This window comes from Petaurus breviceps, unplaced genomic scaffold, assembly GCF_028583685.1.
Source record: "Petaurus breviceps papuanus isolate PSGF00001 unplaced genomic scaffold, PetGlider_PUasm1.0 138, whole genome shotgun sequence".
Classification (NCBI taxonomy): domain Eukaryota; kingdom Metazoa; phylum Chordata; class Mammalia; order Diprotodontia; family Petauridae; genus Petaurus; species Petaurus breviceps.
The window spans coordinates 30,908,311-30,934,234 of NW_027185694.1; the positions used below are offsets into that span (position 1 = coordinate 30,908,311).

The 25,924-nt window shown below is 44.8% G+C and overlaps 1 protein-coding gene across 1 annotated transcript in view; it reads right to left on the reverse strand.

Annotated features, from left to right (window-relative positions):
* SBK1 (SH3 domain binding kinase 1) overlaps positions 1 to 17,672 on the reverse strand; it is a 121,307-nt gene extending 103,635 nt beyond the window's left edge. The window contains exon 1 of the mRNA XM_069064129.1: positions 16,695 to 17,672. The gene's annotated coding sequence lies outside the window, so the exon portion shown is untranslated. The remainder of the gene's footprint in view (positions 1 to 16,694) is intronic.
* Between the last annotated feature and the right edge of the window lie 8,252 nt (positions 17,673 to 25,924).

The following is a 25,924-nucleotide window of genomic DNA, read 5'->3' on the forward strand; positions in this document are numbered from 1 at the left end:
TAGGCCTGGTCACAAACACATGAAAGCATGACTGAACAACAACAAAATATGGACAGGTTTGCAGGTGTTGGAAAAAGAGCCAATGAATAAGAAAAGATGGAAGAATGAGGAGAAGAGAGGGAATGATGAGGGGGAGGAAAACTGCAGAGAAAGAAGTTGGATGAATCAAGAGTACAAGTGGAGAGATTGGTTTTATAAAGAAGAAGGACCACCTCCTTATGAGCCTGGATCGAAGGAAGATAGAATGGAAATGATGAAGGATTTTGAGGTAGAGAGTAGGGGAAAAGAAGGGGCCCATCATGAATGGTCTCTATTTTTTCCAGTTAAATAGGAGGCAAAATTCTCTGTTAAGGGGAAATGGGGAGGAGGTGGTGTAGGAAGATTAAGAAGAAAGAAAAAGGTTTAGAATAATCTCTGTGGAAAGTATGTTTGAGTGGGAATTATAGAATAATAACAAGATTTTCATTCAGTAACAAAGGTCCAGTTGAGATTGAGTGATATAAATTTGTAGCAAACATTATTTGCTGGGTTACATGACTTTGACAGAGAGTGAATAGTGACAGGATAAGAAGCCAAAAGATTCAAGAGTAGTTAATGGTTCAGTGGGTTCAGCCATAGGGTCAAGATTCAAAAGGATGGAAGGTCAGAGCAATGGTAATGAGGGATAGAGGGACTGGAGGTCACTGTGAGGAAGAAGAATGAGGCAGAGGCAGTAACTGAAGGTTAGGAAGCTATAATATATTGAAGAATAGGAAATTTTGGACAGAGAGAGTAGTTTCAGAGAACTAGATCATCAAAATGGAACAGTTAACTGGTAACAGTCAAGGTCAAGGGTATGACCATTCTTGTCAGGGCTGAGGGCTTGTGACTATGGAAAAGATAAAGGTCATGGGAATTTAAGAGATTGATTACCCGGGAAGTCAGGGGCATTGACACTGCTGTTCATATTAAAGTTTCAAGTAGACAGGCATTGGCTAGGGACAGAGAGGAACACTATAAGCCAGCCTCTGAACTAACTGAGAATGGAGGGAAATTGACCTGGAGACTAGTAGATGCCTGAGACAAGAATTTAGAATTTAGAATTTCAAGGACCATGGAGAGGGGGGACCAACCAGATCAAGCAGTTATATCTATAATCCATTAAGGAGAAACTTTTATACAGTTAAAGAAATTGCAAAGATTGTGGGAATATACTAGCTCTTCCCTCCTCCTTGGCTACATATTCCAAAATAATATGAGAATAATACTTTCATCTGAATACCTTTCCAGACTTAGGAGAATAAAGAAAGCCTTATCATTATGTAATCAGACATCTAAGAAAACTGCCCTGTAAGAATTATTTTTCTTCCTTACCAAAGAATTAAATACTTTCTGTGAGAAAGCTGAATAAAAGTTTAAGAAGAACTCTAAATTCCTGGAAAATGTATTAGACTAGTAATCAGAATTGGAGCTAGGATATCTTAAAAACACTATGATTATTATCTATTTCTACTCTTGACTTAACTGAATGCTTTTAGGAAAATGATTCTCCAGGTCTCTGCCAAAGGTTAAGGAATTATTGTACTATTTGATGAATCAAAACCATCAATTGACTTTTTTTTGCCTTTTTTTGGAGGGCAATTGGGGTTAAGTGACTTGTCAAAAGTCACATGGTTAGTTTTTGTATTAAGTGTCTGAGGCCAGATTTGAACTCACGTTGTCCTGACTCCAGGGCCAGTGCTCTATTCACTGTGCCACCTAGCCACCCCAAAATTAAGTCTTTTTTTTTTTGCTTTTTTTTGGAGGGCAAATGGGGTTGAGTGATTTGCCTAAAGCCACATGGCTAGTGGCTAGTAATTGTGTCAAGTGTCTGAGGCCAGATTTGAACTCAGGTCCTCCTGACTCCAGATCCAGTGCTCTATTATCTGTGCACCTAGCCGCCCCATCAATTGAATTTTCACCTTGAGTTCCTTAACTATGTTTCATTTTATTGTGGAATTTTCTCTTTGGTTGGGAATATTATAAATTGCAACTAAAAATGTCTTGTGCCACAGAAATTTTTGAAGGCAAGATGGATTTCTGCCATTTTTTTATTTCTTTTTCTAAGAAGAGATATTTAGAATTAAAATAATTTAATTAAAATTGCTCCTGGCAGGCTTGTGCCCCAAACTTGGAATCTTTCTTTCACAAGATGAAGGAAGAGGCTGGATCTGAATTTTTTTTTTAAAGCAATTGGAGTTAAGTAACTTGTTCAAGGTTACACGGCCAGTCATTTCTGGGTGTGGTGCTAAGTATCTGAGCCCGGATTCAATCCCAGGTTATCCCAACTCTGGGGCTGGTGCCCTTACTCACTGTGCTACCTGGCTGCCCCTGGATCTGAATTTTAAGGCTCTTTCAACTTTCAATTCAGTTCAAGGCTCATTTGTAGGGATGTCCCAGCATTGTCTTGCATCCTCATTGTTCCTACTAGTGACAAATTTGTTCTGCCATTGCTGATTTCTCTCTTGTAAAGTGTGAAAACCCCTATTACCACCCAATAGTGAGAACTTTGTTTTAGAATTGATGAATCTCACACATGAACAAAGTGTGAAATTCCTTTGACAAAGTTAACTCTTTGATAAGATGGCAATTCTTTGCTTTGTCCCAAGTTACCCTGTAGATAGCATAGGGAGAATTTTTCCTTGGCTGGTTCATATACTTTCCTCTTGGATAGAGCCTTTAAAGAGGATATATATGTACTTGGTTTGTGGGAGGAAAGCCTATGAAATCAGGTGACCCTTCTAGGAAAGGAATCTCTAAACTTTTTTGATTGTGTGTTTTTGGGCAAAATCTTAATATGTGTATATTTATTTATAAATTATATAAATGTTCTACTGTACCAATATAAAACTTACCCCCAAAGAGAATTTTTAAAAAAATAATAGCTAATGATTAGATGTTTTATCCTGGAGTCAATAGGGAGCCACTAGAGTTTATTGAGGAGGGGACTGACATGATCAGGCATAAACTTTAGGAAAATCACTTTGGCAACTGGATGGAGGATGGATGGTCTTGGGATCATCTTTGGGTGTAGAGGGGTAAATTTTTCCAATGGTATTTACTTAACTATCGCTATGAGTGTCTGAGTAGCACTTAGGTAATAATTACCCTTTGGTGTCTACACTCACTCAGAAGGGAAATGGCATAGTTGAGAGCTTGGAAAATAGAGGGAGACTATTAAGGAAATATTGAGGAATAAGGGTGAGTATGGATGTGTTGGAGACAAGCCCAAAACTAACTATGGTTGGGGAATGTGGGATACAGCCAGTCTTTCTACTCTTCACCTGATTGATCACACACCCATTATGGTTAGGTCAGAGGTAGTCTTTTCAGGCCAGTCTCTTCAGTCACCCGCAATGGATTTCCCTTTTTGTAATGAGAGAGGCTGCTACCATAGAGTAGTACTATAGTCCTGGAAGAAGGAAAGAGAGTTTTTATATGCTTAAGTGAAAATCTTTTATTATTATTTTTTGTTCAGGTTAGATAAGGACTATCCTATATTTAATTTTATATTAAACTGAATACTTGCATGGGAGCTGAAGGATCTTGCTCCTTTTGTTGAAGAATCCTAGAAGTGAGCTAAATTCTTACATTCCCTTGAGAAATATTGGCAGAAATAAGTAAGAACCAAACAATGTGATTAGTCAGAAGTCCCAAGATTGAACGTCGTCCATATAAACCCAGAATTACCTGGCAATGGGTTACATAAGTAACTATTACACATAAGGTACTCTCCTAGGTACTAGAGTTCCAAAGGCAGAAGTGAAATGCCTTTAAGGGGCTGCTTACAATATAACAGGGAGGAAGGAAGTATACATAGGTAAGTAAATAAGATAATTTAAGGAAAGAGAGAGTACTCATGACTGAGGATATTAAGGAAGGTTTCACTGAGGAGGTATGGCTTGAGTTTAGCATTGAAGAAAAGGATTTTAAGAACTGGAGATGAGGAGGGAGTGCCTTCCAGGCTTGGGGAACAGTCAATGTGAAGATATGGAAGTAGAAGATGAAATGTTGAATTTAGGTTGTGAGTGGAGAGAAGGTGGTGGTTTCAAAGAGACACAGCAGAGGCAAAATTGACAAGATTCTGTAAATAATTAGGTGTGAGGTGGGGGAGAGGGAAGTTTCAAGAATGACTCAGGTTATGATTCAGGATAACTGAGGAGATAGAAGTGCCCTAAACAGAAACAGGGACTTTTGGGAGAAGGAAGAGTTTAGGGAAAACAGTATTCCATTTAGGATGTGTTGACATTGAAATGCCAAGGAAACACCCAAATGTAAATGTCCAGCAGGAAATTTGTCATGTGGGATAAGAATTCAGGAGAGACAATAAAGACTGGCTGTTTAGGTTTGGGAATCATCAACATAGAAATGATAACCCCTTGGATGGAGCAGATGAAATCACTAAGGGAGAGAGTGTTGAAAGAAAAGGAAAGAGAACCCAAATCAATGGGGACACTGATGTGTAGGGGGTAGGAAATGAATGATGAATTAGCAAAAGTGACAGAAGGAGCAATTAGATAGGCAGGAAGATGAGAGAACTCACTGAGATAGTAAATCCTGATCCAATGGATAGCTCTATTTCTACTTTACAGGATTACCCTTTGAAATGGTCATCTTCTTTCTGTTTGTCCATCTGTAAAATGAACTCTTTATATAAGCTGACTTATGGTAAACCTTTGACAAGCTATGTTTATTGTAACTCTATCCCTTGGTTCTCTTGGCAACAGTGATTTGATGGCTGTTATGTATAATTGTGGATTCTTGAAAATGCTACCAAGTCAGGTCTAATGGGCAAAAATAGACAAAGTACACAGAAATGTTGAAGGAAAATGATTAGGTGGTGGTGGGAGACAGAGTGAGGTAGATGGATAATTTAATTTAATACTCATTGTCTGTCTGACCCTTACTTTCTGTGAGTATGTGGAGGAGGAGAGTATGGTGGAATCAATTGGTCAGAGACCTACTATTCCTCCTACACTATATGTGAGCATATTGCCTCCCAGATTAGAATGGGAGCCCCTCCAGGGCAGGCACTGTTTTGCTTTTGTCATTGTATTTCAGGGCTTAGCATAGTGCCTAGCAATACCAGGTTCATAAGAGATCCTTTTTGAATGATTATCTCAACCTTCTCCCCTTTCCCTTACCATTACTATACACACATTGAATACACAATAACTGCATCTATTACTGCGCTCTTACAATCATGCAGGTACATGGGGTAGGTGAAAGGATAGGGAATGTCCCAAGTCTGCTAGGCTATGTTTCCAAAATCAGTATAAAGATTAAAGTTGGGGGCAGCTAGGTGGTGCAGTGAATAGAGCACTGAAAGCTGAGCTTTTAGAATCTGTTTCTTTTAACAGGTCAACAGGACTCAGTTGAGGGCTAGTTACCTCTCTCTCTCTGTCTCTCTCTCTCCCCACTTATTAAAGACACTGCACCCAACAGGAAACTTTGTAAAGACTCTTCTTGAAAAGAAAGATGATTGAGAATCAGTTCTTCAGGAGTGATAAGTTCTCTTGGCCACATGTGTTCCCTAAATGTGTGCTACACTACAATTGTGCCCTTTTTGTGACCATTCTTCCCTCAGATGCTGTTTATATTACTGGGGAAATGTGCTTCAAGTTTATGGGGGGACTGTTTTGTAGCTATTGTCCTTACTATGCCACCTTAGGAAATGCCTTTTCTAAGGGTTAATTATATCTAATCCCTGACTGTTAAGGGGAAACACACTGGTAGGGACTTGAGAGTTATAGTTTTAGTAGCATTGCCCCATAGGTGCTAGAACCTAGGAGAGTAGAAATCATGCTTTGAAGACCCAGCACTTAAGTGTGAGTGGAAGTATGGGTGAGGGATTAGGCAGAAAGGGTGCTATGAGAATATGGAGAATTTATGCTTGAAATATAAGTGTACTACATAGTAATAGGAGATAAGGTTGGGAAGGTAAAGTAAAGGCAGCTTATGGAGGGTCTTGAATTCTAGGCAGTCGTATTCAAACTCACGTCATTTCTTCCCCCACAGCACTGCTTCATTTCTACAGGAATACAAAGGGACAAAAATTCCTGGGGAAATAAATAGCTGAGATACCAATAATAGATGCGACCAGTATGGTTGCACAGATTTCAGAAGTTCCCTGTTTCCTTTGTTAGCCTTTGAAGGAGACTTCTGGTCAGCCATTTAGTGTATAGGGGACCAGAAAGCCTCTGCAGTGAGATTTTGGGGACTGGATGCTTGCATTAGTGGGATCATCACCTCTTTTCTTTACCTGCTATACCTTGGACTGGTGGCCAGAGAACTGAGACCAGGCTAGGAGGGATGGTAGTGGTGGAAGCTCAAGTCTGCTATGGGAAAAGCAGGTTTGGGAGCATAAGTAGAAGAACAGATCCAAGAGGTAGGTGGTCCAGGGTGCCAAAGACTGTCAATTATCATGAAATTTAAAGGAGTGTGAGCAAGGGGCAGGAGACCAGACATCTCTCCCCCATGCAGCCCTTTCTTTTCTGTTTAAACTCTAAGATCCAAAGCTGGAACTGTAGATAAAAACCCCTCTTTCTTCATCGCTTCTCTATAAATTGGTTGCTTTGGGGACTTTTCTAGGAACCTAAGAGAAGAGAGATCAGGAAGAAGAATAGTTGCAGGAGTAGTTGGGTGGAAGCTCCCCGATGGGGAGCACTTAATTTTCTTTTCACTTTTGTTATGACTCCATGTGAACAAATAATAATGCATTGAGATACTATGTCCTATGAGTTTGTGGATTGTTGACTGAGAGAGGAAGTCCAAATGTAAGATGGGGATTAGAGCCCTATTTCTACATTTTTACTACCTTTGAACAACATTACAACACTCTTTAGTCTAACCTCAGAACCAGGTCGATGCCGTATGAAATCATAGATCACAGATCATAAGATCTTAGTGGTTTCAAGGTGGTGGCAGCAGTTGTCTGATCATTTCAGGTTGGGAACTCTCTGCTGGTCAGTTTTTAGAATGGCTATTCTACTTGGGCTCCAGGGCAGCTCTTATCAGGACCCCTTGGTTTGAGCATACAGTCACCTACTGCACAACTTACACATTGCAACCCCTCCTTGGGTAATTAATAAAGTGGCACTCTGCCTTCCTTGAAGGTAGTACACTAGCCAATGTGAGCTATTTACGCTAATGCAGTGTCCTTAATGAGAGACAGCCAAGTCCAACTTCCAGGCAACATGCCATGAAAGGGAGTTACTTTTCATGATGCCAGACTCTCTATCCCTCTCTTAGGCATCTAGGAGCAGATAGGAGAATTGGAATCTATGGGCAAATTAGACACTGGAGAGAGACACTTGCTTGAGACCACTCAGAGAAAGAAGCAAAGATGGCAAGGGTCAATTCCTGGGGTGCCAGGCATGGGAGGTGACATGGATGAAAGTGAAACAATTCCTTTTGCTTTATCTCTAAGGCATTCACTACAAACATAGTAATGCTTTTCTAAAAACAAGTGTAGTCTTGGGGAAAAAAACAAACTTCGGCGTCTGGCTGGGCTCTGATTTTAGGTGTGGGACCCATAACATTTATGGGGAATGCATGCCTTCTGCTGTCACTGGTGATATGGGGTCCCATCACTTCATGCACAGACCCAAATCGTAGGAAGTGCTGCCAGCAAGTGCTGGACATTTTGTGATCCAGAGTCCCATGACTCTAAAATCAAGTTATCTCTGCCCCACAAAGTTTTGTAACACCAACCCAAGCCCTATTTCATCACCAAGAGACCCAACATGTTCTAAATGTAGAAAAGGAACACATGTTTTATTCGATCTGTTTAATACATTTCTGAATTGGGAAAAGAAAATGGATCAGAGTGGGGCAAGAGTGAAGGCAGAAATACTGGTTGGAAGGCTATTGCAGTACTCCAGGTGGGTGGTGATGAGTGTGCTATACTTGGGTGGTGGTGGTAGTAGATGTAGAGAAGAGGGGACAGATTGAAGAGATGTTCCACAACTGAAATGGACAGGTAAAATCCCATGGGTGGAGGCAGCTGAAGCAATGTTTGTCACATGGCCTAACATCCCTGATGGGAGATGACCCAATTGTCTGTACTTGAACATGGGATGACGTGGCTTTGCTTATGTTCCTGGCTATGGCAGGTAGCCATTGTGGGTAACCAGGGGAGGCCTCTCTATCTTCCCCAGGAGGGTGGCCAGCTCCTGATTTTGAAAACACTGGGAACCTGCCCAGTGGGGGCTGTAGCGAAGCATCTGTCTCTGGCATGAAGTAGGAGGCAACCAAGCAGAGAGTTAGAAAGGGGGGGAAAAGAGAACTTTGTTAAGAGAAATATGAGATCAAGGAGGAGAATAGGCTTCCTAGGTGATGGTAGCTGGGTGGGGATGGGGAGTAAAATGGAGGCTGATCAAGGACTGGCCTCACAGGCCTAGGCAGATTGCCCAGCATGACCAAGGATTCCAGGAAAAAAAACAATTTCAGAAGCTGAAACAAGCAGGTTTCTGATTGCTTTACTTGTGTATAGTTTGTAGCTCATAGATTCACAGAATATCAGTGTTGGAAGGCATTTTAGAGATCTTCTATTCCAACTTCTTCATTTTACATATTTGTTTTTCGGTTATTACCAGTGATTAGAAGTCAGGGGTATGCTAATAAATGTTTAACAGCCAACTCTATTAAAAATAACAGCAACAACATGTACCACACAGCATACTTTTAAGTTTAATTGGCACTAATAATATTTTCTCTCTCTCTTTATTTTTTTATTTTTTATTTATTTTATTTTTTGCTTTTTGGAGGGCAATCGGGGTTAAGTAACTTGCCCACTCTCTCACTTTCTTAAGTGAGAATCAAGTCCTAATCAAGCCCTAATTTGTAGCATTTGCCCATTTTCAAGGTATAAATGTTCACACTGAAAATTTAATAATTGGCTTTCCAATTAGCTGATTTGAGCTGGCTTCAGCATACCCCTATATGGTCAATTAGCACACCCAGAAGGGAGGTAACAGGCATAGGGAAACAGGGTCTGCTCCAAGCTGGTACTGTGAAAGGGAAAACCAGAAAGTAATAAAACCTGCTTAAATAAAATATTTCACATCAAATTCAAGCAGAAAAAGGGACCACTAAACTATACATAAGGATCCTGTTGGGTTCATATTAACTTAGAAATCCACATATGAACATTATCTATTAGGAGGTGGGCAGAAGTGAGTGGGAATTGAGACTCTGTAGTCCAGTCTTATAGAACTTCTCCCAGTCTTCATGGGGAGGAATGTGGGGTGTGGGGCAGTAAAGGTGTTATGGAGAATGTAGGAAGTAGATAGTTATTGGGTACCATCCTTGGAGGTTCTTGGAAGCAGCCTTGGAGCCTGATGTCTAGACAGGCGTGATATCCAATCCAAAATCTCTCATAAGAAGGCAAAGTCACTGGGAGGTGAGAATGAGGGTGAGAAGCTGTGAAGGAGGGAGAGTGAAAGACCTAGAAGTCTGAACTGACTTTCTTTGAACTCTCTGGGAACACTGGCCTGTTCTGTCCCTCCCTAGGTCTACCTCTACCATGGGAGTCGTTCTGAGGTTTTCACCTCTTTCCTCCAACACAGTCTCTAGTCGTGTTGGGCCACAGGAAGGAATTTCTCATGCTATAGCTCAGATGGTGACAAGTCTAATTTTAGGACTAACCTTCCATCTCCTCTCATCTACCACAGGAAAAACTCAAATGGGACTTCTGTGAGCTTCTTGACTAAAAATAGCAGTTAACTCCAGCTCTTTGCCTCAGGACCAATCCTGGAAAAAACAAAGGAAGAAGGACTCCTTTCCTTCCCTCAAGAAGACTGATGGTCATTTGAGTTCCCCAGAAAGACCCCTTCCCCTAAGTGGGATAAGAAGGAAGGGACAAAAATTTATGTTCCCTTCCTTGTTGCAGAAGGTAGATCTAGGAGAGACACTTGTGATCCTGAGGATGTCACTTAATTTCTTGGTGCCTCAGTTTTCTGCAAGATAAGGGGCCTCCCAACGGCCCTTCCAACCCTCAGTCTATGATTCTTGGGGTCTTCTAAGACCTTATAGATTACCTACTCTGTTCTCCTTTTACACATGAGAAAAAATGACTTGTCCAAAGTGACACAGTCCTTTGACAGAGTCTGAACCTGACCCCAGCTCCACTCCCAGAGCTCAGAGAACCTCAATCAACCAACCCCTAAGGAGAGAATCTATTGTGTCCCCATTACTGTGTCACAGACTGTGGAAGAGAGAAGAAAAGGTTTAGATTTGATTCCTGACCTCAGGGAGTTCACAATCTAGGTGGGGAACGTTGAATTGCACAATTGGGAAAAATTAGTACCTGTCTGTTAGATAAGTTTCACAAAACTGATAGTTTCTTATAGTTACACGACGGGATGTTGGCTACAGCTATACTACAGGATAGGGTATAAGTAAATTGGATTATGGGGTTGAGAAGTGGAGGGAACCTTAAAGATTGTCTAATACACTTTTTTTCTTTTGTAGATGAGGAAACTGAGTCCAAAAAAGGGGAAGTGCTTGCTCAAAGTTAAATAGGAAGACATTTCTCTGAGAGGCACAGGACCTGGGTTCAAATTCTGCCATTGATACTAACTGTGTAACTTTGCGCAACTTAACCTCTCTGCATCTCACTTTTCTCATCTTCAAAATGAGAGGTCTGAATTCCATGGTCTCTGGGGTTCCTTCCACTTCCACATTCATACTCCCCTCTGATCTCCTCCAAGTAGCACAGCCTGGGATTCAAATAAAGGTCTTTTGACTCCATAGCCAGTGTTCTTTCCCCTCTACCATGCTGCCTGAGGAGGTCAGAGAAAGGCGAGTTTGCTGTGGGCTTTGGGGCTCAGGTCAAGCTTAATGGGAAAAGTGTTGAGTTCAAATCCTGACTGTGACACATACTGGTTGGGTAAATTTGGGCAGTTCATGTGAGTTCTCTCAGTCTCAATTTCTTCAGAGATTGGAATAAATGACCTTTAAGGGGTCTTCAAGCTCTAGCCACATCTGATATGTTCCACCCCCTTGGTCATGTCATTCACCCCTCCCCATCCTCATTTCATTTTATTTCCACTAGATCTAAGACAAAGTCCCTCCACCCTTGCAGACCAGCACCTTTTGTACATCTTAAAGTTTTGGAGAACTGTCATTGACATGAGGTTAATTGACTTATCCAGGGTCACCCAGATATTATGTGTCAAAACATGGACCCAAGTCGTCTTGATTTTAAAACTGGTTCTCTATTTACTAAGCAAGGCTGACCCTCTTCTCACTTCCTTACCAGGAAAATATTTACAGGTTCCAACAATATACAGCAATACCCACCAATAATAGCAATCATATACATTTCCACTTTACAATTACAACACACCTAAAATTCATCTCTCATTTGACCCTCACAACAAGCATTTATTAAATGCTTACTGTGTGTAGAAGACTAGGACTTCTGTCTATGTATAGAACACTGTGCCAAGGAAGGAGATACAAAATTGAGATAAAGCCCTTGACTTCATGGAGCTTAAAGTCAAGGAGAGGGAAAAGATGCTAACACAGATCTCTACATTCCATAATCTTGCAGGACAATTTCATCAGAGAGGCATGGGCAAACAATACATGAAATCTAATGGGACTGGAGCAGTTGGATGGGTGGAGGGAAGTCATTCCCAGCTGAGAGATCAGGGAAGACTTCCTGGAGCAGGTCGCATTTAAATGGGCCTTTAAAGAAAGACTGGGAGGGAGGGAATTGTTGGCAAAGGGAAGAGTGTGAACAAGGTCACTGAAGTGTGTGGGCTCTGTATGTCCTGGGGTGAGGCAAAGAGGCTAGAGAAGTCAGCAAAAGGTGTGCTGGACAGAGGGTGGTTTCATTTTGGCTGGAGGGCAGGATGCTTGGAGGACTATCAGAGAGAAATAAGGCTAGAAAGGCAATGTTCCCATGGGGCAGGTAATGCAAGTATTATTGGCTCCATTTTATGGATGAGAATGCTGAGGCTCTGGGGAATTAAATGCTTTGTCCGAGGTTGCACAGACACTTTATGGCAACTCTTCTAGAAGCCAGGTTTCCTCACTTTATGTAGAGTGCTTTTTTCATGCTGTTTCGTGAAAGCAGGCATTTCTTCATACTCATATATCAAAGGTATATCCACGACCCTCTCCCTATTCTAGCCTAGATCCTGGGTTTGGACCAAAAGAGACAACACAGTATAATGCAAAGAGTCTTGTGTTTGGACTAGCTATGTGACCTTGGACAAGTCATTGAGCCTCCATGGGCCTCAGTTTCCCCTTTTGTAAAAAAAGGGGCTGGTGGGGCGGCCAGGTAGCACAGCGAGTAAGAGCACTGGCTCCAGTGTTGGGATGACCTGGGGATCAAATCCCGGGCTCAGACACTTAGCACCCACCCAGAAACACCTGGCCGTGTAACCTTGAGCAAGTTACTTAACCCCAATTGCTTAGGGGCGGCCAGGTGGCTCAGAGAGTAAGAGCACTGGCTCCAGTGTCAGGATGACCTGGATCAAATCCGGGCTCAGATATTCAGCACCACACCCAGAAATAACTGGCCGTGTAACCTTGAGCAAGTTACTTAACCCTGATTGCTTTAAAAAAAAAAAACAAACAACCAAACCAAAAAAGGGGCTGGTTAGACGACCTCCAAGGTCCCTTCTACCTTTGTACCCCTAACACTCAGCTCAGGATAGGGCTGGCACTTAGAAGTTCATCATGGATCCATAACTGCCATAACAGGACAGATTGGCAGAAGAGATGGGTGGGTCAGTCTGAACAACGCAGGAGAGAATGGTACAGGCTGGTCTGGGCTGGTGCTGCTGAGAAGAATATTCCAGCAGCCTTGGGCAGATAGACTTGGCCACCCGCCTTCCTGACAGGTGCTCCTATGAAGGCTCGCCTTTATATTTTTAACCTTGGCACTGGGCACCTGTCCATTCACTCCATCTCTGCCTGCCTTTGCCTCACCTCCCAGAGCCTGTGTTCCCCAGCCAGAAAGGGGGCAGCTCCTTGGGCTAGGAGAAGGGCTGTGATCTCAATGAAAGGATAATCATTTTCTAAGGGAATAAGGAGAAGTGATAGGAGGGAACAGGTGTCAGTGGAGGGTACCTGAGACCTTTGGGTCAAAGGAGGCTGTGACTGATGGGTCTTGGAAGTGAGCAGAATGGACCTGCCTAATGGGGAGGCCTGTAGATTGCCCACAGTAGGAGACTTCTTCAACTAGACCTGATGACTTTAAAGATGGCCTAAGGTCTGACGGACCTTTGGAATAATTGTGTCATGTCAAGAAAAGAAGTTAAAGGGTCTAGTCTAGCCCTCCTATTTTACTGTGACTGAGGGAAGGTCAAACATTGCCAGAGGTCAAATATTGAGTAGAGTATTCCAGATTCCTTTGAAGGCCATAACTCTTTTCCTCTTTGCCATATTACCTCTCATTAACCCTGTGGTAATGATACTAGTATGGGAGAAGGCAGGGGAGGGTGACCAGTAGGTTGGGAGCACAGAGAGGATAAAGAGAGTTGAAGGAAAAGGCAGGAAGCCCCTTGGGTTTTAAGGAGGAAGATATTAGAGCTGGGAAACAGATAATCACACCCTTCTATCCTTCTGTCTTTGCTGTTCCCATACTTTGACTGAACCTGTTTTTTGCCATCACCTTAACCCCCAAGAAGCTGAACCTCTCTCTCTTTTTTCTTTTATCAACCTTCTATCATCACTTAACTTCCTATCTTTCTTGGAGCCGAAGGTCAGCCATTTCAATGATGTGTGCAGTGGTTCCCTAGAATCAACCCCTTTCTGTCTTGTCCCATCCTACTTTGCTTTTAATCTAGGCTGAACTGCTTCTCCTTGCTCCTCTTCATTGGACCTTTTCTCCTCATGGATGCCCCTCCAGGGAGGGTGTTGCCATGACTCTGTCCTTGTTCTCTCTTTTCTCTTCCCCTTGGTGACCCTATTTCCTCACATAGCTTCTACTCTTAGCCCATTAAGGTTGCCTTCAAACGTTTCCCACCCTGTGGTTCTTAACTCTAGAACCAAATATCCAACCCCGTGTTAGACACTTTCACCTGAATGTTCCACCAGATGCCAGACTCAACACATCCTCAGGCAAAATCTTCATTTTCCCTCTCAAAACACACTTTCCCCATTTCTGCTAATGGCATCACCATTCTCTCATTCGCTTAAGGTTAGAAAACTCTTGTTGTTCAGGCCTTTTTCAGCTGTCCCTGACTCTTTGTGACCCCATTTGTTTGCTTACTTCAGCAAAGATACTGGAATGGTTTGCTATTTCCTTCTCCTGCTCATTTTACAGATGAGGAAACTGAGGCAAACAGAGCCAAGTGTCTCGCCCCGGGGTCGTATGGCTACTAAGTGGATGAGGCTGGGTTTGAAATCATAAAGATCAGTCTTCCTCACTCCAGGTGCATCACTTTATCTACCTACAGCACCACCTAACTGCCCATAGAATACTTAGAGCTAGCTTTGACTTCTCCAGCTGACAAGTTTGGCTGATTCTTTTATAGTCTTACCTTATCTTTACTCCTACTGCCATTGGCCTACCTCAGGCTTCCATCCCCTCATGGTTAGATGATTATAACAGTCTCCAAAGAGGCTTCGCTGTCTCCACTGTCTCCCCATTCTGATTTATCCTGCTTAGCATCCCATATACCCTAAAAATGCCCGTATCCCTGTATGTTAAAGTATATTAACCCATACCTATACCCTATACAAAACACACTTTAGATACCATACTACAAGTATACAGACACATACAGAAGGACTCCCATTACTTCCTATATATGCATATGATACAACCTTACAGACACCCCTTTTACACAGACCCTACCTTATATATCTTCTATGCACATAACACCTTTCATACTATATTTTATACCTACTGTCACACACATGCATCCAATACACTTCCTAGCACACACAAAGGATGGACAAGGGCACAGCCTTCAGTCCCCTAAAAGATTGGGGCATGATCCACATCTTAAACTTTCCCCTTAGGGAGCCCAAGGAACCCAGGTCTTCCTTGGTCCATGTCCAGAACTATCCTCTATGTCCAACTGCCTCTCCTGGCTAGGCTGCACTGCGTAGCTAGAGGAAGGTTTTCTGGATTTCTTGTGTACTTGATGGGTTTTTCCACGTCAAACCATGGTGTGTCCCAGTCCCAGAATCCCCCAGGACCTTTAGATTCCCTGAACCTTCTTGTCCCGGAATGGGTGCTGTTGCACTGAGCCCAGTTAATGACTTGGAACTACCATCAAGGGTCCTTAAAATGGTTGTTTCTTTCTACCTTCTCTTCTGACTTCTCCCTCCTCTGCCTGTTGCCTACAGGGCAGAAAGCCAGGGAGAACTCAGGCACTGAAAACTGGTCCCATGTGTTTGTGTGGGTGTGTATATAGCTTATGTGCAAGTCTGGGCATTCATGGACATGGGAGTCTTTGTGTTTATGTGTGGACACTAGTGGGGAGGGGGGACAGGAGAGTCAAAGAGGTCAGAGGTAGTAGCTCAGCTGATCTCAGGCCTCTGAGCTTTCAGGGAAACATGAGACTCCTTTACAATTTTCCCAACCCAAAAGCAAGTGCATTAACCACCAGTAACCCACTCTGACCACAGACCTCCAAGAAATGGACTGAATGTTGGCAGCTGGAGACAGGGGTCACCTCTGCTCCAAGCTCCACCCACACACTATGGCCTAGAGCCTGAATCAGCACCCAGAGAGGGAGAGCTCTAAGGGCCTGGGAAGGGCCCAGACAGCTCCACCCAAGGTAGATAGGAGAAAGCCTGAAGCAATATGGCATAGGAGAAAGAGCCTTGGACCAAGAGCCAGGAGACTTAATCCAGTATTGACTTTGCTACTAGTTTGTCTTGTACCCCCCCATGAGCCTCAGTTTCCCCTTATATAAAATATGGCAATTAGTCTAGGTGATCCCTAAGGGTCCCTGCTAGTCTTGACATTCTAGGATTCTATTCTATGCCAGAGAGGACTAGGGCCCCCCCATCTGTTCTTGGAGGTGGGAGCAGAGGTAGGGGGTTAAAGACTGAGCCAAAGCATGTGGCTGGAGGAGTGGGACTGCCCCAGCTGCCATTATGTGGGGTTGTAAGCAGATGATTCACCTTCCTTCCCCCTCCAACTAGGCAGACACACACCTCAGGCATCCCCCGCCATCCTTTCCTTCCAATTCCCCCCCTCCCCCCCCCACACCCAATAAAGTACAAGGGATTCCAGGAATCCAGGGTATGTGTAGGGAGGGTAAAGCCACCAGAACTGTGCAGAACTTCATTCCGCTCCTTAGCCAGGGAGACATGCCCAAAGGGACCCTGAAGCCTGGCTGGGGCACAAGGGCAAGGGGCACTCAGCTGAGAAGGGGGTGAGAGGACACAGTAGCCATTTACAGTAGCAACACGCATACTCCCAGAGCCACCTAGTATAGACCCATATGGCAAAACCATACATCCCACTCCTGGCCCCATGATTCCCATCTGTATCTGTCACCCTCTTCCAATCCTGGCTCATATGACACCCTTCCTGATCCTTCCCCTGTGAAAGCCATGCTATTCTTGTCCCTTATGACTCCCACCCTCTCTCTGCCCTAGTGACCCTGTGGCCCCAAACTGAGCTCAGCACCAGTAAGGACTTTACTACCAAGTGAGCCCAGGCATCATCTCCATGGGATGCCCTCAATGGCACTGACCTCTGAAGTGGAAGGGTCTCCAGAGGCTCCTCTTCCTTGTGAAGGCAGATAAAGCAGAAGGCTTGGACGTCCTCGGCCCCACAGCCTGTTGGCCAGGGAGGGGGCAGGTCCAGGATGGGGCAGGTGGAGCAGGTAGCAGAAGTAGAAGCTTCCTCATCGTTGTTGTCCACAACGTCCGAAGGGCCCCCAGAGCCAGTGCTGGCCAGAGTCAGCAGTCCATCTTCCTCCTGACCGCAGGGCCTCCAGCCCCCATCCTGTACCTTCTCCCCCAGGTTGCCCGTCTCCCTGGTGTGTGGAAGAGCCTGGGGCTCCCCCTGGCCACTCACAATGCCCTCCCTTGGGGGCCCAGCTGCCAGACCCGGATCTAGGATGTCCCTGGGCTGGGGCCCTGCCTTCTTGGGGAAGAAGCTTCTTCTTCCACGTTCTTCTTCTACGTTCAAGTTGCTTCTTCTACGTTCAGAAGCAGCAGCTGATGAAGTCCAGAAGTCCTCTTAGCAGAGGGCTAACCCGGGTGGTCCCCTGGGCATGGAACCAAGCTCAGAGTCTGGAGTTCTCTGAGCTTCGATTTTTGCCCCAAGCAGGTCTACCCACCCCACCTTGTGTCCCCCTGACCTCAGTAGATGAAAATCAAGCCTGGTCCCTGGTCTTCCCAGAGAGGCAGGGATGGGATGGCAAGCTTGGGGATTCCCACGGGGCCCACCAGCAGGAGTGGCACCTGGGAAAGTTTGCTCTTTCCTTCTGGCTGCAGCTCAGGGGAGCCAGAGGAGTGAGTGATGTCTGGGAGCTGGCTGATCAACCCTCTAGGCTGGCTACCCCACCCCTGGTGTGGCAGGGGAGTCCTTGGCTACTCTGAGGTAATCTCTGGTGCTCCCTCGTGGAGGAAAGTTCTGGCCCCCCTGAGCCCTGCTTCCCCCCTGTCAGTCTGGCTGGGTTCTGATGAGACCAGACCAGCGGCTCCTCACTCTCACTCTCTCTGAGTCTGACAGATCAGCGACTGACTGTGTGTGTATTAATAGCTCGAGATTCACGCTGAGAGGCAAGGAGGTTAACTCCTTCTTCACCAGAGCTCTGGAGACGCTGGGCTGTGTTTCTGCCCATCTGCATTGAGAACCAAGACAAATGGGGGAAGTCTGTAGAGCTGGCTTGGGGCCCAGGAGGAGTCAACCAGCCTGTCCCTTCTGCACACTGAGAAGGACATTCAGAAAAATTCTCCAGTCCATGGCCCACCCTCCTCTCCAAACAGATTGCCCTGGGTTCTTGGGACTGCATGAGTCCATCCACCCCACCCCTATGACACTGGACAGTTTATACATTCTTGCTAGGATAGCTCAGGAGTTAGTGAAAGCAGTGCTTTCAAGGTTAAGGTCATAGGTTTCATTACCTTGTGGGTCAGTTAACTGCCTTTCGTTTATGACCATCTCTAGTGGATAAAAAGCCCTGGGCCCAGAGTCAAGAAGACCTAAGTTCAAATCTGGCCTTACACTTCCTAGCTGTGTCACCCTGGGCAAGTCACTTAACCCTGTTTGCCTCAATTTCCTCATCTGTAAAATGAACTGGAGAGGGAAATGGCAGATCACTCTAGTATTTTTGCCAAGAAAACCCCATGGGGTCCCGTAGAATCAGACAAAATAGAACAACAACAAATGTAGCTAAGTCTGCCCTAATCTCTGTCAGACTTAACATTTCACCATTCCATCCTGAGTTCCCCATCCAATCCTAGAATGACCCCTTATTCCTCAAACAGATTGACCTTCAACCCCTATTTTAGACTGAACCCTGACCCTGGACACAGGCTGGTGCCCCCTCTACCCAAACCCAATCACATACTGACCACAGACTGGTCACACTTAATGGCCACAGACTGGGCCCTAATCCTGGCCAAATGTGTCATCTAAACTTGGCCACAAAGTGACTTCTTAATTCTAGCCCCACACTGACCTCTAACCCTTGAACTCTAACCATCACGAATATATTCTGTTGGCCATAGGCACTAGATAAGAGTGTTGAGGTTTACTTGCAGACTGACCCCAGCCTTATTCCCATAATTGGTGACAAGGCTCAGAGCCTGAAGGAAGGTCAGGACAGGGATCCTCTTCTGGGAAGGGCAGCACATTGATTGTTCTTCTGGAAATGACACCTGGTAAAGCTATTCCTCCTGCTGCTGAGACTTGGGAGGAGCATTTGGGTTGCAGTTTTTTTTATTCTGGACTCTATCATCTCAATGTGAGGCTGGGGGAGGGAGAGGGTGTGTGGCCTCCCTTTGGGGTAGAAAGGATGGAGCTTTTCCAAGGGGTTAGTTAAGTGACCCATCTGCGTTCTAGCTTGGAAGGTCAGGTCTGGCTTAGGATTCAAGTGGGATTGTAGGATCTGTGCCGAGGAGAACTCTTCAGGGTTATGCATGCCTTGGCACTGTCCACTAGAGCTGGTTATACTGTAACTTTTTGTCAGTGGCCCAGAACTACTTATTTCCAGGTTCCAGGAAAGGTACTTCCTCCTCCACCACAGGAATCAGGGGAGGGAGGATGAGCAGGAAGACCAGGAGGCCTTGGGAAGCTTCAGGAAAGTGAATGCCTTTGGAAAGAGGGAATAAGGGTGTGGTCAGAGACTGAGGGAGGGTGGGCCAGCTGGACCTCCCAAGCCCAGCCTGGAGCCTAGAGAAGTGTAGAGTTCAAAGGAGGAGCCTGGAAGAGGTCTCTTTCTGCCACTCACTGCTCTGTCATTCTGGGGAAGGGTAGGGAGGAAACAAGGACAGGCCTCCTACCTCTCAGGTGACACCTCCTTCTCAACCAACCAGGCCCAGCCTGGCTGGGGGAGGAGGAAGGAGGGAGGAGAAAAAGGGAGAGTAATAGAGGGAAGGGGAGTGGGGATGGGCCTGGTCTAATAGGTCCACTGCAGTCCTGTTCCAACCTGGGGCAAGGGTCAGCTCCAATGGATGGCTTTCACTTCTCTAAGGCCCTGAGGAAAGAGGCTGCTCCAGTCAGGGGGAGGGCATGGTGGGAGAGGCTGAGCAGAGAGGGGGACAGATGGGGGACACTCTGTTTTGGGGGTATTTTGGTGTGTATTTGTGATGACCTCCAGGAGGCTCCTCTCCTGTCAACTCTTCTCCTCCATGAAGACCGGATGGCTTTGAGTCTTTGGGGGGTAGGGACTTCTGTAAGCCCCATCCCCAAAGAACAGGCAGCCTTATTCCCCACTTAAGCCCACTTCCAGCACGTGGGAGAAGCATCAGTTGTCAAGTTGAAGGTACCTGGCTCCTGTGGGCCTCTCCTGTTGTGGTTACTGGGCTATTTCTGTCTGTACTTTCTCTCCTCAAACCTTGGACATTTGTAATCTTGAGGGGAGTGGGAGCCCTTTTTAGAAACTGAAGAGGAGCCTGTTTGCACTATTCCCATGGAGTTGGCTGGAGGAGCCTTCCTGGGGCAGGAAGATAGAGGGTGACACTGTATGGGGAAGACAGGCTGGGACAGAGGATTTCAGTCCCATTCTGGGAATGGGGATTAGGTTGAAGTAGCCACCAAGAAGCAGCTTCAGTCTAGGGGACAGAGGTAAGGGAACTGGGGATAAGATCTGGATTAATGGGCCCCTATTCTCTGGGCTGTCTGTGTCTGGGAGGTATTGGGGTGTGGCCCTTTTTATGTTCTTTTATAGTCTTTAATTCCCTGCTTAGGTCAAAGTGCCCCTGCCCTTAGAATGTTTGATTCTCTCTCCCTTTGGCTGAGAGACAAAGCGTGATTTTGGCAGATGTGGGGAGAAAGAAGGGGGGGTGTGCTGGCTGGCTGTGGATTAGTCACTTTCAAGGCTTCAAAAAGCCTTGTCTCCGTTCTGGGGGGCCCTTTGGCAGAGTGTGGCCTGGCACTCCTGAGGTGTAATACCTGGCCAGTGCAGTCATAGAGTATAAAGTATCAGAGCAGGCAGAGGGATCAGCTTATTTAACCCCCTTAACTTTCAGAAATGGGACACCCTGGGTCTAACAGACCAGGAGAGAGAGACAGCCTTAAAAAAAAAAAATAAAAGGAGAGTCAGGGGACTGGGAACTATTATTATTTATTATAGCAATAATAGTAACTATATCTCACAGTTATATCTAGATTTGTATCATAGATAGTATGAATTTCATTCCCATTTTACCAATGAGAAAATGAGGCTCATGGGGTGGGTGGAACACTGATTTGCTCAGGTCACTGAGCATTCACACAAGTACATTACGCAAGTCTTCCCTTATGCCTGGAACGCACTCAATTCAATTCAATGAACATCTGTTTAAGGGTCAGAGACCCTCACACTTTTATTTCTGTGTTCCCCAAGTCTGGTGTCTGACACTGTGCCTTTCATGTAGGTGAATAAGAGATTTTGGTTGAATTGAGAAGGCTGAGTCCTGGTCCTAGAGGACTAACTCTTAAGTGTTGTGTTTTCCCCACCTCTGCCATCGGTTCTAGTTTGGCTCTGCCACTTTATTTCTTGTCTGATCTTGGAAAAAACATTTTCCCATTCTGGGCCTCAGTTTCTTCCTCTATAAAATGACCAGATGCTCTCTTCATTCTATGATATAGTTTGGCTATCTGGATCCCTACAGGTTCCAGGTCCCTTACGGAAGGGAGGAGCCAAAAGGGGTCACTTCGAGTGTGCCCTGGAGTGGGAAGAGTGGGGGTATCCCAGGCCTTTCAGAGCTTTGACTCTCCTGCCCCCGCACCCTTGCCCTCCCCTGGGTTGTCATGTTTAGATTTTAATTATTGATGATTCTGGGTCTTTCTTTTTTTTCTAATGCATCTCTGATGGAAGTTCTTGAGCTAATGGGGAAAATCAATAGGTTTTAATTCCTAGTGGCTGTGAAGCTTTCTCTAATCTTCCAGTGGCGAGGCTCATCTGCAGCAGTTGGTAGAGTGGGGGCTGGGAGATGGAGGCTTGTGTACTATTCCCTACTTGGAGGAACAGGCCAATTCCTCAGGATGGCCCTGGGGTCAAAAAACCCTGGTTCCTTTCACCCTTATCCCAGAACATGGGAGTCTATTGGACTCTCTGGACGTAGAATTAGCCTAGTCCTGGGATAGGGGGTGAAACTTCAAAGTCCTTGCTTCAGACTCAGGAGCAGTGTTTTGGGTGGCCATTTATGAGCTGATGACTTGGCACTCCCTCATTAGACCCAAATGAAAGCCTTGGGTTTCTGGGGAGCCTAATCCTTGTGTATCTTGGCTTGCTTCCATCTTAAGAACATGAAAGATCCTGAATCTTTGAGTGAGCCTTATCCTAGAATGCCCATTTCATATCCCTTCTTTCCTAACAACCCCCTCTGTATTCCTAAGCACTTGGAGATGGAATGCTGGAAGTCCATCCGCATAGTTTATTTCTATCTGACAGGTGTAACCTGTGTCCCCAAACTGAATCTCTGCACTCCCATGGGTTCAGCCTTGGGGTCTTCTCAAGAACAATAGTCTGTAGCTCAGGCTTCTGCCCAGTATTTCCCCAAGGATCATCAGTATCTGGCTCAATTTCCTGCTTTCACGTTGACCTCATTTAGCCTGTACACACACCAAACAAACAAGTCTTGGGACATAGAACAAGCTTATTGCATGTGAAACAGGGGTTAGACCTTTGGGGACCACTTCATGGAGCCCTGGACACTCAGTACATAAGGCTGAATGAGAAAGACTTGGGTGTTTTGGCATGGTGAAGCAATTTCCTAAATAGGCCCTTGGTCTTTGGAGGCAAGAGGTGTCCTTGGTCCAAGAGAACTGACCAATAAGTCAGAAGGAGTGGCCCCACCCGTTGTCCAGTAAAGAAGGAACCCATCCTCTAGCTCTTGGAACTCTGAGTATCTCTCTCTCTGGGGTTCTCATGAGTCATGGGGGAAGAGTCGCCCTTTCCCCATGATGGCAGTATGGCAGCCTCAAGCATAATGGCCAAAACCTGTACTGGTTTAGGGGAGCCTGAGACTTGATCTCAAAGCCCTAGCTGTCTGGTCTGGGTTACTCAATAGCAATCCTGGAATGGATGTTTCCAGCATTGTAGGCAATCTCTCCTCTCTCTCCCCCCTTCCCCCCCCTCTCCCTTCCTCTTCTCCCCCTCTCTCCCCCCCCCTCTCTCTGTTTCTCTCTGTCTCTGTATCTTTCTCTGTCTCTCTCTCTCTTCTTCTCTCCCCCCTCTCTCCTCTCTCTCCCTGTGTCTCTGTCTCTGTCTGTCTGTCTGTCTGTCTCTTTCTCGCTGTATGTGAAAAGTTGGAAGCTCCTGAGTCTTCTGTTGACTTTGGCTGAACTTCTGCAAGGGACCTTCCAGAATCATTTCAGTGTCTCTTGGAGAAGATGACACACAGCAGTAAAATGAGTCCAACCTGGCCTGGCTTGCAGGAAGACATGGACCTGGAGGGGTTGGTTTGGACAGTGAAGGGCCACAGGGAAGGTAAAATGCCAGTTAAGCAGATCACACAATGCTTCCTGTTCTGAGATTACCTTCAGTACTATGTTCTGGGAAGGGCATGACAACAATTAGGTGTTTTTACTCTTGCTTGTTTAAGTCTTTGTGAGTCTTTCATGTTTAACTTTTGTATGGAAGAAATTGACAGCTGTCCTAGATTTGGTTTTCATTGTACATAGAGTACTTTTATATTCTTCCCTTTAGGGGAGACCTTAGACATGAGCCAAGGCTCATCTTTAAGTGATTTTTCCTTAGGGTTCCAGGATAAGGGTATTAAGGGCCAGAGAATTAAATTAAAGAGCATGACCGGTCTATGTAGAGACCAGGCTGTCCCAGTACCTAACCTGGTTTGAGTATGAGTCCAGAGCTGAAAGGGGCCCCTAAGTGGGAGGGGGAGAGAACCCCAGCCATTTCAGCCCTGCGGTGGTTCTGGGTGTGTGTTGTTATAGAAAATAAAGAACATATAAAGTACAGGCACGAAAACTTCCCTTCCCTCTCAGGTGAACCCCCTTCATTTCCAGTCACTCCAGACTTTAAGCATGACTCAGGAACTGACTTCTACCTTCATCAGGGACACAGCTCAGGGTCTCTAGACTGAGGGATTCTTAACCATTTTTTAATGTCATGGTTACCTTTCGCTGTCTAATGAAACCCTTCTCAGAATAATGTTTTTAAATGCAGAAAATAAAATATATAGGAGTACAAAGTAAACCAATTATGTTGAAATATATATTAAAAGGACAAAGTCATGGACCCCACCTAAGGAGCCTTTAGGAGTCAATCCCCTTCCTAAGTGATTAGCACTTGGCTTTGCACATTACCCTGAAACTCTGAGAAACCTCAAGATTCTAGCACTAGAAACACTGAGAAGAAAGAAAGGGCAGGAGGGGAGAGGAAAGAGTAGAGGCAATCTTGGCCCTGCTAGTACTAAAATTCTTCATGTCCTATTACACAAGGGACACAGGAGGGAGGGAAAGGAATAGGGGGTGGGGATTTCTGTGTCTTTTATGACCACCTTCCAGAGCCAGACTGAAGACTTTTCCTTCACACAATAAGAGAGTTTCCAATTTAGAGCTCTTCCCCCTGCAGTCAGAGAACTTGGGTAACTATAAATGCCAGTGTTTCTCTATTACCTCTAGGACGAAATAGAAACTCCTCTGTTTGGTTTTTAAAGCCCTTTAATAAGACTTACGTGAACTGATGCAGAGTGAAATGAACAGAACCAGGAGAGCGTCATACACAGCAACAGCAACAATGTTCAGCGAAGAACTAGGAATGACTTAGCTATTCTCAGCAATGCAATGATCCAAGACGATACCAAAGGACTCATGATGAGGCATATTATCTGCTTCCAGACAAAGGAATACAGACTAGATGCTAAAAATAAATTTGAAAAAAAATTTTTAAGTCCTTTATAACCTGGCTCTAACCTCCCTTTCTAGAGTTATTTTTATAGCATTCCCCTTCCTGCACCTTGTAGTCAAGCCAAAGTGGATTCTTGCTGTTCCTCACACATGACATTCTGTGTCTAGTCTCTGTGCCCTGTCCCTGTATGCTGTGGTATATATTCCCAGGATGGGAATGAGAAATCCTGGTTTTGAGTCATCTTCCCTTCCCTATGCCATCCCTCCCTTTAAAAGCTGTGTGGCTTTGTGAAAGTCACATCACCTCAGTTCAGAGCTGGAAAGAATCTTAGAGGCTAGATTCCAACTCCTTCATTTTACAAATTGGGAAACTGAGGCACATTAAGGTTAAAGTGAGTTGCCCAGGATCCCACAGCTAAGTGTCTGAAGTGGGATTTGAACTCAGGACTTTCTGGTTCTAAATCCTATGCCCTCTCAGCTTTACCACAGTATGTAAAATGAGTGGGTTGGATCAGATAACCTTTTCAGCTCTGAATCTATGATCCTATCATTCACAAAATGGAAATTACTACCTATCTAAAGGCCTGCTGTGGAGCTAAAATGAAATAATGTGGCCAAAGCTGCATTTATTTTGAGGGGAGAGGGTAATTTTGGTTTTAGTCTAAACTTAGTAGCCATCAAGAAAACCAGATATTCCAATAAACAAAAATGTAAATGATCATACATATACTATAAACTCAAAATTATTTACTTTTAAAGCATCGTGTATTTGTTTTGTAGAAGGTTAATAGGGCAATCAATCAACTTAGTGAAGTCAAAGGGAAGAAAACCATTATTTGGGGCTTTGATTATGTGTGAAAGACAAGAATTGTGTAGCCTACTAGGTGTGGGGAACATTCCCATGGAGTGATTATGTTACGTAATCCTGGTTATCAATTAGGCAAAGGACTTTGATATTGTCTCCTAGTGGAAGGCAAGAAGGTATCTATTGACACACCTGCCTTAAGGTGACCTCTTTGATGAGGGTTGGGGAGTACCCTGAATCTGAGTACTTGTTTACATGATATAGGTGAAAAGGGTGCTGGATGTGGAGTCAGTGGGACCTGGATTCATATCTGTCTCTGATGCTGTAGGATCATACATATATGCAAAATCTACAGATCTAGAAATGATAGTTATTATTGCAACCTGTCCATACCTCATTGAAACTGATTGAGTGTCGGCTCTGGGGATATTTGGATTGGCTCAGGCTAGTCAGGACGGGACCCACCCCTTTGCACTGGGCTGTTCCGTGTACAAAGGGAGCAGATTGAGCTGCCAAAGCTGGAAAGAACTGATCATGGGCCAGAAAACCAAAGACCTGAAATATGATTAGTCCCCAAGGAGGTGAAGGTTAGACATGGGCATAGTCCCTCTGGGACCACCAATGTTAACAAAATAAAATTTAAAAAAGGAACA